The 15,075-nt window shown below is 51.7% G+C and overlaps 1 pseudogene; it reads left to right on the forward strand.

The window, feature by feature from the left end:
* The first annotated feature begins 3,691 nt into the window (after positions 1-3,691).
* Positions 3,692-5,621, forward strand: LOC112206834 (paraneoplastic antigen Ma6E-like; annotated as a pseudogene).
* The last annotated feature ends 9,454 nt before the right edge of the window (positions 5,622-15,075 follow it).

Raw genomic sequence — 15,075 nt, forward strand, 5'->3', positions numbered from 1 at the left:
CCGGGCACTTAATTGTGTCCACTTGTTATTTGTAAAGCCAGGGAGCAAAAGTAAGCCACCAATATGAACATCCCTAGCTCTACAGAAATGGAACTTAGGGAAATTATAAATCCACTAGGGTCACTTTCCCTCTCAAGTCAAAATTTCAAGTGCACCGAATACCCCTACCACCTAGTTTCTAGGATTAAAAGAGATCACTTAAAATGTCTCAAGAACAAGAACTCCAGACCCATTTCTTTGTGGGTTTGGAGTAGACTTGTTCTGGTTAGGATGTAGCTCATGACAGAGCATTAATCTCATTGTAACAACTATAAAAAAATCAGATGGTCAAAAATCTCATATATATTGAGACAGTGTCTCACTCTGTCACCTCAGCTGGAGTGAAGTGGTACAGTCTCAGCTCACTGCAACCTCCGTCTCCCTGGCTCAGAGGATCTTCCCACCTCAGCCTCCTGAGAAGTGGGACTACAGGTGCACGCCACCATGCTTGGCTAATTTTTGGGTTTTTGTAGTGACGGGTTTTTGCCATGCTGCCCAGGCTGGTCTCAAACTCCTGGACTCAAGTGATCCGGCCGCCTTGGCCTCCCAAAGTGCTGGCATTACAGGCATGAGCCACCGTGCCCTGCCTGAAGTCTAAAGTAACTAAATTTCAGAGAGAGACAAACACATATCAATGGCCATTGTCCTCTCCGGCAAGAATGGTCTTACAAGGCAGAGGATTGTGCCGGCCATAGGTGCAATAATTGCTGGGATAAAGACAGTTAATGACTGTGTGGCCTGGGTAGACAGATTGGAATCTGTAGGAGCCCCAAATGCATAGCTAGTTCTCCCCATCAATGGATTCTCCTAATGAGTCTTTTTTTTTTCTGAGTGCATGGTGACAGAAGTAATATGGCAGGCTGGGGTGAGACAGAGAGAGAGAGAGAGAGAATCAATCTTGTATTTAGGCCCCAAAGTTCTGCTTGACTCTAGCAACTGGAGGAAGCAGCCTTTAACACAAATCCTACCTTCAGGGTGTTTGAAATCTAATACTAATACTAACTAAAGATGTATGCAAGCCATGGTACAGCTCGAATTCTGATTGGATTGAAGTTATATATCTCAGGGAAACTATAGTACCTAACCAAGGAAAGAGTGTACTCTAATCCCTGTGGTTCTTTGAAGCACAATGCCTGACATGCAACTTTTAAAAACCCAGAACATGTGAAGTAACAGGGAAATGTGACCCATGATCAACAGTAATTGGCATCTCATCACTTCTCTCATGTTCCATTTTCCAAAGCAAGTCTCTAGGCCAGCCTAGATTCCAGAGGTAGGGAAACTGACTCTAACTTGTGATAGAATGAGTTTTGAAATCATATTACAAATGGAGAACCAGGGACATTAAAAAATCAATCCCAACACTTTGGGAGGTCAAGGCAGGCCAATCACGAGGTCAGGAGATCGAGACCATCCTGACTAACACGGTGAAACCCTGTCTCTACTAAAAATGCAAAAAATTAGCTAGGCGTGGTGGCACGCACCTGTAGTCCCAGCTACTCGGGAGGCTGAGGCAGGAGAATTGCTTGAACCCAGGAGGCGGAGCTTGCAGTGAGCCGAGATCATGCCACTGCACTCCAGCCTGGGTGACAGAGTGAGCCTCCATCTCTCTCTCTCTCTCTCTCTCCCTCCCTCTCTCCCTCTCTCTCTCTACTCTCTCTCTCTCTCTATATATATATAGAGAGAGATTTATATATATATTTTTATATACATATATACACATATATATACGTATATATGTGTGTGTATATATATGTGTATATATATATGTGTATATATATATGTGTGTATATATATATATAAATCTACTACAAGAGTTCACAGGCAAGTCCCTCACCTACACTTTGCATAGAATGTCACATGTGGTCTGCTTCTGCCCCTCCTACCCTTACTCTCTTACTCTTCCTGTTGTTCCTGTTGGTGGCTGGGGAAGTGACGTGAGGGCAGTGGTGCCTGTGCAGCAGTGCTCAAGGATGCATCAAGAGTTCACTCTCAGGAAACTCCCAAAGCTGCTGGCCAGATGGGTAGCCAGTCCTAGACATGGCAGAGACTGGCTGAGTTTCCCAAATGCCTCTCTTGACCAAGGCCTGCAGAAACAGAAAGTCATATTTTCACATTGGCCAATCCTTGCATTCCTCAGGAAAATGGTTCCAATGTTCCCACTTACATCCTGCTTTTTCTCAGAGCTCAGACCTGGGACCACTGAGCTGGCTGCAACAACCAGCCTCCAATACCCACACCATTCTTGGCCACACCACCCTTTTTCATTCCTGTGCCCTTGTGGTTATTTACTGAAGGCTTACCGTGTGTCTAATAGAAGGTAAAGCTCCATGACTCCCCTGCAAGAAAAATGTTCTTATTGCTCATTTACAGATGAGAAACAGAGATGTTCAGTGGTTTGTGCAAAGCCACCCAGCTGCTAGGTGAAGCCAGCTTTGCCTGCTTCCAAAGGCAGTACACACTCTTTCCAATGCAATGGCTTCCTAGGTGGTGAAGGCTGGCTTTGTAGCCTAAGAACTATGATGAGGCTCTTGAGTCAGGAACAGCTAGCCTCTTCCTGTTGTGGAGATTCCTGGAATGAGGAGGTAGGCCTGTGAATGTAGTGATCTGGGGGACCTAGTCTGGAGTCCTAGTACCTGGCTGTCCACCAACTCCCAGCTTCCAGACGCTGCCCCTAAGCATGAGCTTCCTCTCTGCCAGTTTCCAATCCCCTTTCTCTCTCAACACTTCCACTAGGCCATTTTGATGGTAGAGGGTCAATGGTTGGGCCTCTTGCCCCTGGAGGCTCAAAGCCTTGGCACATCAAGCCCTTACCGTGCAGGTCCCGATCCCAGGGCAACACGGATGCCTCCCCCTGTTTAGCTATTTGCCTCCCACAGAGACTCTGAGATTTTTCTCCCTCATCTATCTGAGGCTTCTGGGAGAAGTTGGAAGCCCACGTGCCCTTAGTACAGCTGGCCTGAGATATCCCTGCCCTGTGCAGTCCCAGATGGGCTGCTGGGGCGCGATCTTCCACCTTCCCATTCCAGGGCCTCAAGGCGGCCTCCAGAGTGGGCTCCACAGCCTGAAGGTGGCATTTCCCCGTGGGTGGTTGCAGTGTCTGCAGACAGTGAGCAGGCACCAGCGGGACCCCAGAGTGGCTGAGGGCACACTGGGCAGGAGCCAGATCGCTGTCCCCCCAGGCAGTAGGTGCGACAGCGGGTCCTGGTCTGGAGCCCGAGGAGAGGGGAGGAGGGTCTCCTTGCTGCAGGAGTCTGGGTGGGGTGAGCTCCTGGCTGCAGGGCACCTCTGGCTACAGAAGGGGACGATGGGAGAGAGAGGGGCTCTGGCTGTGGGGGAAGGGGACTCCTGGCTGCTGATGTGGGAGGCGTGGGAGGGGGTTGCCAGGTTGCAGGGAGGATGGGATTAGGGAGAGGGCTCCTGGTCAAGTGCTGGGAAAAAGAGGAGGTGGGCACATCCAGCTGCAGGGTTGCACATGATGGTTGGAGGGGCTCCAGCTGTAAGTTTTGTGATCAGGGGCTGTTCACCAGGTGAAAGAGGCGCTTCCTGCTGTGGAGGTGGGGGGTGCAGTGAAGGACTCTGAGCTGCAGCAGTAGGGGTGGGGGAGCATGGGCTGTGACACTGGGCAGGGGAGATGCTTCAGGCCCTGCATTTGGGAGTGGCTGGTCTCTGGCTGTGCGGTGGGGGTGGGCTGACTGGCAGCAACGTCCCTCTCTCCCCTTTGCACTCACAGGCTGCGTCAGAGACTGCAACAGTCAGCACACATTCCTGTCTGATCAGGCTCCCTCCCTCAAGTCCTCTGCGATGGCTCTGGCGATGCTTCGGGACTGGTGCAGGAGGATGGGTGTGAACGCAGAGTGCTCTCTGCTCATCCTGGATATCCCTGACGACTTCGAGGAACATGAGTTCCAGGAGGCCGTGTGGGCTGCCCTGTCGCCCCTGGGCAGGTACCGAGTGCTCATCAAGGTCTTCAGAAAGGAGCTCGGGGCCAGGGCAGCCTTGGTGGAATTCGCTGAGGGTTTAAACCAAAGCTTGATTCCCCGCCAAATAGCAGGCAAAGGGGGACCCTGAAAAGTGATCTCCCTGCCCCAGGCCCTTGATGCTGAGTTTCAGGATACACCCAGTTTCCCTGCACAGCCCCAGGGGCAAGCAGTGGCCAGAGGTGCAGGTGAGACAGGAGCTGCAGGTGAGGCAGGATCTGTAGGTGAGGCAGGAGGTGTGAATGAGGAAAGATCTGCAGGTGAGGCAGGAGCTGCAGGTGAGGAAGAAGAGGCAGGTGATGGAGGAGCTGCAGGTGCAGCAGGAGCCATAGGTGAAAGGAGCTGTGGGTAAGGGTGAGGCAGAAGCCACAGGTGAGGGAGGATCTGCAAGTGAGGCAGAAGGTGCAGGTGAGGGAGGAGCTGGAGATGAGTTGAGAGTTGCAGAAGAGGCAAGAGAGTCAGATGAGGGAGCCGCAGGTGATACAGGACCTGCAGGTGAGGCAGGAGCTGTGGGTGAGGCAGGAGCTGTGGGTGAGGCAGGAGCTGCGGGTGAGGCAGGAGCTGTGGGTGAGGCAGGAGCTGTGGGTGAGGCAAGAGGGACAAATGTAACAAGAGCCTGGGTCCAGCCTCGGCGCTGCACCCTGCAGGCTGTGCTGGAAAACAGGACCTACCAGGAACTGAGACCCTTTTCAGGGAGGGAGCAGCCAGGCTGCAAGGAAGAGTCCTTTGAGAGCTGGATGGAGCACGCCAAGGATATGCTGCAGCTGTGGTACCATGCGTCGGAAAGGGAGAGGAAGAGGTGGCTGCTGGAGAGCTTGGGTGGCCCAGCCCTGGACGTCGTGAGCGGCCTCCTAGAGGAAGATCCCAACTTGGCGGCACTGGACTGCCAGGCACTGCTGGACTGCTGGGCGGCGGTGCTGGGGCAGGCGTTTGGAAACCGGGACCCTCGAATGACTTCCAGGCTGAAGTTCCTGACCTGAACGCAGGGGCCCTTTGCCTTCCTGGTATGCCTGGAAGGCCTGCTGCAGATGGCCCTGGAGAAGGGGGCCGTCTGCCCGGCCCTGGCCAACCACCTGTGACTGCAGTAGGTGCAGCCTCAGGCCTCCCCTAGCGAAGCACTCTAGAATACCCTGAGGGGGATGCACTGGAGAGGAGGCCGCCCTACTTCCTGGGGCTGCTTCAGCTCATCCAGGAGATGGAGGCGTGGGCGGCCTCCCCAGTGAGGAGCCAGCATGTTGTGGCCTGGCCAGTGGCCGCAGTGGAAAGTGAAGATCCAGTTGCCGCCCAGGCAGCTCCTGCCTGTGGAGATGCTGCTCAGGCCTCCTCAGCCCAGGAAGACGCCAGCCAGGCTGACCCTGGCGTGGAAAATGCTGCTGAGACTGCTCCTGCCACCAAAGAGGCTGCCAGGGGCACCCCTGCCACTAGGTAAGGTGAAAATGCCCCTGCAGGCCTCGAAGGAGCCAGAGGGTCTTGTCCAGGCAGGAGGCCAGGAGGCTGAGGAGCCCCCCGACCCAAGGGGGGCTTATGTTCATACTGGAGGAGTTGGAAAATGAGGATGGGGCCAGGAAGGTTGGTCAGCCCAAATCCTCCCCACGCAAATAGGCTCAGAGGGCCCCAGGGCCTCCTCTCCTCTCAGGCCGCAGCCTCCTGGAGGCAGTGGGGAGGCCAGGCCAGGGCTGGTCCCTCATCCCACATCAGTATCGGGGCCCCCCACCTCCCTCCAAAGGGCCCTGGCCACCACCATCAGCCCTTCCCGGTGACCCAGATGACCACGTTGATACCAAATGGGGTTGGGGGAGGCACCCCGGCTTTGCACCCAGTGCTGCACCCAGCCCCAGCCCCAAACCCTGCCGTCTCTGGGGGGCTGGCCAGGAGGGAGCCCTGAGTGGCCAGCTGCGACCTGGGTGGGGGCACCTGAAGATGTCTGTCCCCCACCCCTTGTCCTGGGTTGGGAGAGACAGGGGAAAGAGGTCCTCTCAAGGGTGCCAGCTGCCTGGGTCTCCCAAGAGGGTCGCCCCACTTGCCGTCCCCGGGGCAGGCTGCCCCCTGTTCTGGGAAGCCCACCCTCACCTGTGTAGGCCCCGTAGTGACCCACGTGCCCAGCAGACGCCCACCCACTGCTAGCTGTCGTTCCTGTGCAAAGTTGTGTGTTGTGCACCCACCCGGGCGGCCGCCACTAGGCCCGGGGCATGTGCTGTGAGCTTCCTGTGAGCCCAGGTTCTGCTCACTGCTGTCTGTCCTGCATCTTAAACACCACCTCTGCTTTCCTGGTGTAGATCTAGGCCAGCGGCTGCTTGTTCTCGTGGAGCTGTGTGTGTTCTTCTCTGAGCTGCTCCTCCCCAGAGGCCCCCAGCACAGACCCAGGAGATGGCGGGAAGGAGGAACCAGGGCACGGCCAATGCTCACCCTGTGACCACGATGGTAACCATGACTGTGGGAGGAAGAGCCGGACCCGGGACGGAGTGGGGCTGCCCTGCCTGAGGCTCCCAGGAGAGCTTTATGCTTTGGCGTTCCACCCCTGTTGTTACTTGTGACTGTTTCCTCGACCTGGTGGGCTGTTCCCTGCTGTGTTTACTGGTGTCCTGTGACTGTCTGTGATGACTATACGGCAGGGCCCTGGCCCAGCAGATGGGCTCGGGAGGGGGCTCCCTGAAGCCGGTGGACACTGCCAGAGTCCACCGTCCTGGCAAGAGGCGGGCCCTGGGGCCCTCGGGAAGGAGGGAGGTGGCAGTGGGGTCGGCAGCAGGACGGGGGTAGACGAGGCGCCTTGCCAGGAACCCCAGGAGGAGGGATCCTAGGACCTGTGTCCTGTAGTGGCTGTTTGCAGTTTCTCTCTGTGTTGTGGTTCCCTTCTTTTCAGTGATTTCAGTACACGTTTCTCTTCAATAAATTTCATTCCATTTTCCAGCCGGTCTCGCCTCTGCTGTGGGAAACTAGTGGGAAAGGTCTCTTTGGGATAAAATGGAAGTTGGGGGACAACAGTGGCCTGGAATTCTGACCCTATTGTGCTCACTGGGATACGGTCAGGGCATAGTAGGCCAGCGATTGTAGAGAATGACCTAACTGCGATGGTGGTTCCAACCCAGAGTCAGTGGCTTATGGGGATGAGGAAAGAAACCAAGCTGAACATGCTGGATGGTGCCAGTTGACGGAACACTGCCGTGCGAGGGCAATGTGTGGCTTGCTCCCCAGGGCATGCATGGAGGCTCCCAGAACGAAGTGCATAAGACGTGGAAGGGCAGGCAGGGGACAGCAGGCTGGGGCGGAGGCCTGGGTTGAAGCTCTAGCATAGACATCTTTTTAACTGTTCCTCAGTTCCTCATGTTTATCCTGTGTGTGGACTACAGTGCTAGAGCTTTCACCATCTCTTTGGAAAGACAGAAGAGATGGATAAGGAAAAGGAGTAGAACGGAGCGGCACCCCTTGCCTTCCCCAGAGTCTGGGTAGCGGGCGCAGGACGTGTCGCCTGTCCAAATGCGCAACTTTCACCAGTGTACGCTACGCGTGCGCGCCTGTGCATCTTGACGAGCACGCAGCCGTCATGAGTGCGCCTGGGCACGCCGCCATTTCCTGCAGCCGCGACAGCACGGTCGTATATTTCCGGTTGTCATTTTATTCTTTTTGAGAAATGGTCTCGCTCTGTTGCCCAGGGTGGAGTGTAGTGGCGCTGTCATAGCTCACTGCAACCCAGACCTCCTGGGCTCAAGCGATTCTCCCGCCTCAGCCTCCCGACTAGCTGGGACCACAGGCGTGCACCACCATACCCGGAACCACAGTCACAGTCGGTCGCAGTGCCCGCTGGGAAAATGCGACCGTCCACAAAGCGAAACGGCCATCGGGGCGAGTTCGGCCTCGGCGGGGATTCTCCTGAGGTCACGCCCACTCTGGCCGCCAGAGGACGCCCGAGGATCACGAATGGGCCCGAGGAGCTGTCTGCCCTTTCCCACGCTCAAGGTCTGCAGCCGTGGCCAGAGTGGCCTTGGGGTGACCGCGCGTGGACCGTCGCCGGCGGGAGGGAGCGCGGTCCCGCGGGGGCCGAACGGGGCTCCTGTGGCCTGAGCTTGTTTCGCAGGGAGCCCTGGCGGCCATGGCCTCTGGGACACCAGACACCGGTCGTCAGGGCTGTCCAGGGGAAGGGGGTGTGGACGTGCAGACAGAGAGGGCAGCTGGACCCTCCAACCATGCTGGGCTCTCGGGCTGACCGGGGCTCGTCTGTGGGGCTCAGTGAGGAGGGACTTTGTTCCCTAGGAGTTTGATGAGGGAGCGCCATGGGGGTGGCGTCATCCTGACATCCTGCAGGGCAGTGGAGCCTTACTTTCCCTAGCCCCAGAGATCATGAAGTCTCTCTTTGTTTAAAGGTAGAAACCAAGGACAAGAGATTGGTGGGAATTGCTCTGGTTACAAAATTGCAGAACCAGACTTCTTAATTCTGGGACCTGTGCTGCTTTCATTACACTCTACCGCTTCCAGTTTGTGATGTGCTCCTTCTGTCAACAGTTAGCAAGCCTGCTGGCTCTGTTGCTCTGGCATGAGTCCAAAGGTGAAGGATGGGGGGCTGATGCATTTTGATACTCAAAATGTCTCCTAAACTGTCCAGTATGGTATACCTTCTCCTGCCTCCTTGATGCTTGTGATGGCACCCCAAACAGTATATTTGGAAATCTAACATTCTTACTCCTGCCTGGACAGGCCCTCAGTATCATTCAACGAAAGCTCAATTATTACACAGGGAGTGACAGCACAGTCGTGACTTTCCCGTTGTCATTTTTTTTTTTTTTTTTGACACAGTCTTGCTCTGTTGCCCAGTCTGGTCTATGTCCACAGTATCTTCCTGGTCTGCTTATACGAAGTCAAGCAATTTCTGTGCTGGCATGGGTTCCAAGCACCTGAGAAAGCCCAATGTCATCTCTTTTCACAGTGGTTTTGTCTTTTGGCCGTACTTTATATTCCTTCTAGCATATAACCCCTTCCTGACTGAAGGCCAGGCAGAGCACAGGCCACTTTAAAGTTTAACTTTCAAGTAACTAAGATCCTCCCTTTCCCAGAGCAGCAGCAGTGCTTGGAGAAGCACCTGCCTCAGTCTTTATTCTCCCTAGAAACTGACCTTTCCTTTTTCCATTGTAACTTACCTCCGAGCAAATTGGCAAAAAAGCCTGCATGCTCCCTTCTTTGCTGCATGAAGGAAATTCAAACCATGCAATTTCCTGTCTCCATGTGGGAATTCTCATCTTGGCCCCCCACTTCTAACCTCAGTGAAAACCTAGGCCACTCTCCTTCCTTTGCTTCCAGAAGCCATTTTGGAATTGCTGGAGATGACTGCTCCCCTCTCCTGAAAACCCTCAATTACATAAGTAGTGAAACTTTTCTTGTCCTCTTGGTGTGTATGTGGTGTCATCAGTCTTAACATCCTAGCCTATTTTTGAGTGGGGATCTATCTGCCTCTGAAGGTGACCTTAAAAACAATTTTGCAGGAGGCATAATGGAGGTTAGAGCCACTTTAAAGACCTCTAGGATGTATTAACAGGTATGGTGGTCCCCATCATATCTCCATTTTATCCGCCAGTTCTGTCCCCTGTAGAAATTGGATGAATTCTGGAGAATGAGTGTACACTACCTCATGCTTTATCAAGTAGTAATCCCAGTTGCAGATGGTGTGTACCAGACACAGTATCATTGCTCAAATAGATTTATAAGGCCTTAGGTGCATAGTATGTGGCCATTGGTTTGATGAAGGCATTCCTTTCCATTTCAGCTGGTCAAGGAAAGAGGATAAGAAGCTGCTGTGGTTTGAATGTTTGTCCCCTCCTAAACCTATTGTTGTGGGAAATTGAGGACTGGAGAGACCAATATGGAGAACAGGAGGATTGTTTATTTTAGCTACACACCAGCTTAGTGGATTTGTATTCAAGAAGCTGAGCATTAAACAAAGACAGAGCAGGGTTTTTATAAGTGGATTTACAAAAGTAAAATAAAAGTAGCTAATTATATGATAGGTTATATAATTTATAGCATAGCATAACTTGTGGCCTTGCATAGCCAGTGGCCTTGTAGCTGCGTTGAAAGAAAAATAAGAACTGGCTAAATACAGATATTTGTAAAACATAGGTATGCTTAAGAAGCCAGGGAAAGGAGTAACAGTAAAGGAATTTGTGTTTCTCTCTTTTTTTTCCTTTAACCTTGTTTTGGAGGGGAGGGGTGTCTGGAGCCCATTCCTTTGGCCTTGGCTCCTTAAACAGCGTTATCTAATAACTGTCTTTGAAGTTAGCTTGCTAGGCAGAGGAAAACCTTTTTTTTTCTTTTTAACCCTTGCATTGCCTGTTACTTTTTTTTTGGAGTGAATGAATGCATATTTATTTTTAAATTTCTGCCTCACTATGTTGAAATTTAATCCCCAGTGTGACAGTATTGAGAGGTGTGGCTTTAAGCCTTACACTTTTCAAGTGTAAGGGAAGCAGATGAAGTTCCTAAGTCATCGGGTTTTTTTTTCACTTGTTTTAAAACTAACAAAAAGTATTCATTCTACTTTTGAATTGTCCCCAAAATGCCAAGTCTTCCCCTTCTCAGCCAGGCAGGATTTCGGAGAATGCCTTCTAAAAACACACTGCTCCTTTCTGGTATTGGGCCACTAAATCCCTTACCTTACTCCCTTACTCATTGGCAAGGCCCTCATGAGTAGATTAGTGCAATCATTGATTAATGGGTTAATGGATTAATGGGTTATCATGGGAGTGATACTGGTGGCTTTATAGGAAGAAGAAGAGAGACAGAGAGACCGGAGCACACGCAGCCATCTCATCATGTGATGTGTTGTGGCACCTCAGGACTCTTCAGAGAGTCCCCACCATCAAGAAGGCCCTCACCAGATGCTGCCCCTTTACCTTGGACTTCTCAGCCTCCATAACTGTAAGACCTGTTTTTTTGTTTATAATTACCCAGTTTCAAGTGTTCGATTATAAGCAATGGAAAATGGACTGACACAGAAGCATTTCACGATCACGTGGACAAACAAAAATGTTTATTTACAATTTGTCTCAGGACCATGTTAACGCTTCTGCCCTGTGTTATACCTATCCTCTGGCATAATATAGTTCAAAGAGATGTGGATCATCTAGACAGTGCATAGAATGGCACATGGATCTGTTACACTGACATCATCATTCTGATTGGACAGGACAAGTAAGAGGCAGCCTACACACTGGGAGGCCTTGGTGAGACACGTGCACTCCAGAGGGTGGGCAATAAGCCCTATGCGGATTCAGAGATCTGCTACATCAATGAAGTTTTTAGGGGTCCAGTGTTCGGAGGCGTGCCAGGATGTCCCCTCCAAAGGAAAAGACAAATTACTGCCTCTTGAATCCTCCACCACAAAGAAAGTAGTGCACCTGGTGGACCTCTTTGGGTTTTGGGGAGAAAACATTCCACCCATAAGATAACTTCTACGGTTTACACACTGGTTGACACAGAAGGCTGGGAGATTTGAGAGAGGCTGGGAGCAGGAAAGGGATCTGCAGCAGGTCCAGGCTGCAGTGCAACTCTTGAACCGTCACATCTGACAGACCCTGCAGTGTCAGAGGTGTCAGTGGTAAGAATGGAGGCAGGGTAGGGTTTAAGGCCAGTCCCCATGGGAGGATCGCCACACAGGCCCCTAGGGTTCTGGAGCAGGGCCATGCCACCTGCATCAGAGAATCATACACCTTTTTAGAAAACAGCTTCTGGTGTGCTTCTGGGCCCTTGCAGAGACAACGCTTGACCGTGGGACACCAAGTGACTGTGTGTCACTTATAAGCTGGAATTTCTCCTTATAAGCTGGGTCTGTCAGACCACAAAGTGAAAAGTCAGATGACCCTCCAGCAATCCATTGCACGATGGAAATAGTTCATCTAGTCAGGAACAGAAGTGTGAGTGAGCTATGGAAGTAGCAGCCAAGATACCTGTGTGACCCATCACAGTTACACCAGTGCCCCTCCCTTAGCTCACACCTATGGCTGTGCGATCTCATGTGGCTAGATGAAGGAGGAGGAAAAGGCCTGAATATTGCTTATGAATGGTTTGGCTCAGTCTCTGAAATGGACAGCAGCTATATTCCAGCCACACCCACCTAGGGACGGCCCTGAAAGACAGTGGGGAGGGAAGATCTTCCTGATGGGTGGAGCTTTAAGGTGTGCACCTTATCATCCACTTTGTGTGGAAGAAGTGGCCCAGGGTGGGAATATGCACAGATTTCTGAGCAGTGGCCAATGGACTAGCCAAAGGTCTAAAAAGGAAAGGACTGGAAAACTGGAGACAAGGAGGTCTGGGGTAGAGGCATATGGATAAACATGGGAGTGAGCATGAAGGAAAAGCTTACGTCACATACAAGTGCCCACCAGAAAGCATCAACAGTAGAAGAGGAGCTGAACTGTCAAGTGCACAAAATGACTCAGCAAGTTGGATATTAGCCACCCTTCACCATCAGCCAGTCCAGAACTGACACAATGGGCACATAAACAGATGGGCCACAGTGTGAGAGATGGAGACTGCTCACGGGCCCAGAAGCATGGAATCCTACTTAACAAGGCCTTTATTGCTGCTACTAGCTCTGAAGGTCCAGTCTTCCAGTGAAAGAGACCAATGCTGAGACCCCAATATGGCACCATTTCTCCATGTTGGGTCCATTATCTCTTAGAAGAGACATCCATTCTTTCTTACAAGGACAGAAACCTATTCTGAGTATGGGTTTTCCTTTCCTCCTGGCAGAACTTCAGCTAACATCACTATCCAGGGGCTTTCAGAGTGCATGACCTGCAGACCTGGAATCCCACACAAGAAGGTATCCTACCAAGGGACACACTTCAGAGTGAAGGAGGTATGTGCATGAGCCCATGAGCATGGGATAGTCTGGTGTCACACTGTGCCACCCAGAAGCTACTAGCTTGATAGAGTGTTGGAATGGCCTTCTGGAGGTGTAGCTGGAGCACAGGCTTAGAGGCAATACCCTACAAGGATGAGGCGCCATCCTCCAGGATGCAGTATATGCACTGTGTCAGAGATGTCCATGTGGCACTGTGTCCCCAGTAGGAAGAATACATGGGTCTGGAAGCCATAGGGTGGAGGCCAAAGTGGCCTCACTTTCCATCTTTCCCAGTGACCTACTCAGGGGCCAACATTGTGCTTCCCATCTCCTTAAATCTAGGCTCTGCAGGGTAGAGGTTCTGGTTCTTTGCACTCTTATCAGGACATACAGCCTGGGTTCCAGTTGTACTTATAGCCACCACTGCTGCCTGGCATTTTGGGGTTCCTTGATTCCAGACACCAGCAAGCAGGAAGAATCATCATGGTGGTGGGAGTAATAGAGAATTATCAAGGAAGAGGTAAGACTGCTGTTATTATATAATAGAGGCAGAGAGGAATATGCTCGGGACTCAGATGATCTTTTCTAGTGACTTTTGGTACTCTTTTGCCTCATTGGCTGTAAGTGATCAAGTACAGTGTGAGTGGCCTAAAAAGGGTATGGATACAAGGGACTCAGACCACTCAGGGATGAAGGAAGCTGCCAAAACTGCAGAGGTTATAGTTGAGGGTGAGGGAAATCTAGAATGGATAGTGGAAGAGGGTAATCATAAATACCTGTTGCAGTTGCAGGACCAACTGCACTGATGGGGCTTGTACTTTGTCCCACCAACTTCTCTCTTCTTCTTTTTCTTTTTTTTTTTTTTTTTTTGAGACAGAGTCTCGCTCTGTCACCCAGGCTGGAGTGCAGTGGCGCGATGTCTGCTCACTGCAAGCTCTGCCTCTCAGGTTCACGCCATTCTCCTGCCTCAGCCTCCCGAGTAGCTGGGACTACAGGCCTGCCACCATGCCTGGCTAAATTTTTTTTTTTTTTGTATTTTTAGTAGGGACGGGATTTCACCGTGTTAGCCAGGATGGTCTTGATCTCCTGACCTCGTGATCTGCCCACCTCGGCCTCCCAAAGTGCTGGGATTACAGGCGTGAATCACCGCGCCCGACCCCCAACTTCTAAGTTTACCTTCAGAAAGAGTGGCCCACAGGAGCCAAGGAGGAACTGCTTCCCGAGCAGCTATGGAGTAGTGGATCTGTGTGGCACAAAGGATGGCCTGTGGCAGCTATGGAAGTGCACTGCTTGGATGTCACTTTAAGAGAGGGCCTGTTATGAGGAGTGCAATTAGTTGACAGCATTCAGGTGGAATGTCTTCAGGGTCCAAGGCAGCATTTGAGGTGAGACCATGCTAGTTCCAGGCAGCTCCCTATCAGAGGCTTAGCACAGCAGGGTACTAGGGTCATTTTTGCTCAGTGTGGGACTCCTCTATGGGCCATCTTTGCATCAGAGCTCCCCGATGGGCTGGCCAAGACTTTTTGAAAGCTGCACCACTGTCTGAGACTCTTCCTTCCAATCCTTCCTTCTCCCTCTCTTTCCACTTGTGTTAGACCTGCCCTGTGGTCTGAAGGTTCTTCCTGCCTCTTTCTGTGTCCTCTCCCCTTTATCTTCTGTGATAATTTTTTTGCACTTCTAACTCCATCTTGACTTCCTGGAGGACCTGAACTGATGCATTTGATTTGGTTTTAGAGACAGCGCCTCCTTATCCTCCCTCCTGGGGAGGGTAGGAGAAAAGCCAAAGCACTCTTTGCTCCTAAAAATTTCCTTTAAAAATAACCTCTGACATGTTTAATCTCTTCAATAGCCTCGATGGAATGGTGTTTGCTGAATGGGCTTTGCCATCATTTAGTAAACTCAGGGAGTTTGTTGAAGGAATTTGAGGGCTGATCAAGGAAAAAGATATGACTGCAAGGGGCAGTAACACAACAAGCTTTATTCGGTGGCACTTGGACAGGGTTGCATAAGAGGGAAAGTCCTCACAGCACAAGACTATCCAGAGGTTTATGGATGGGCTAAGAGGCCACCACCTGGAAGGGAAGGAAGGCAAAGGGACTCACAGGGCAGAGGAGGAACAAAGAGGGAGCTTATGTGTCTGGGTGAGGTCAATCAGTACCACGTTGGAGAGTCTCTGCATATGCAAAGCAAGCAGGCTTTAAATGGCTAAAAAACTGCTTATTTGGG

Source organism: Pan troglodytes, chromosome X (genome assembly GCF_028858775.2).
Source record: "Pan troglodytes isolate AG18354 chromosome X, NHGRI_mPanTro3-v2.0_pri, whole genome shotgun sequence".
Taxonomy (NCBI): Eukaryota; Metazoa; Chordata; class Mammalia; order Primates; family Hominidae; genus Pan; species Pan troglodytes.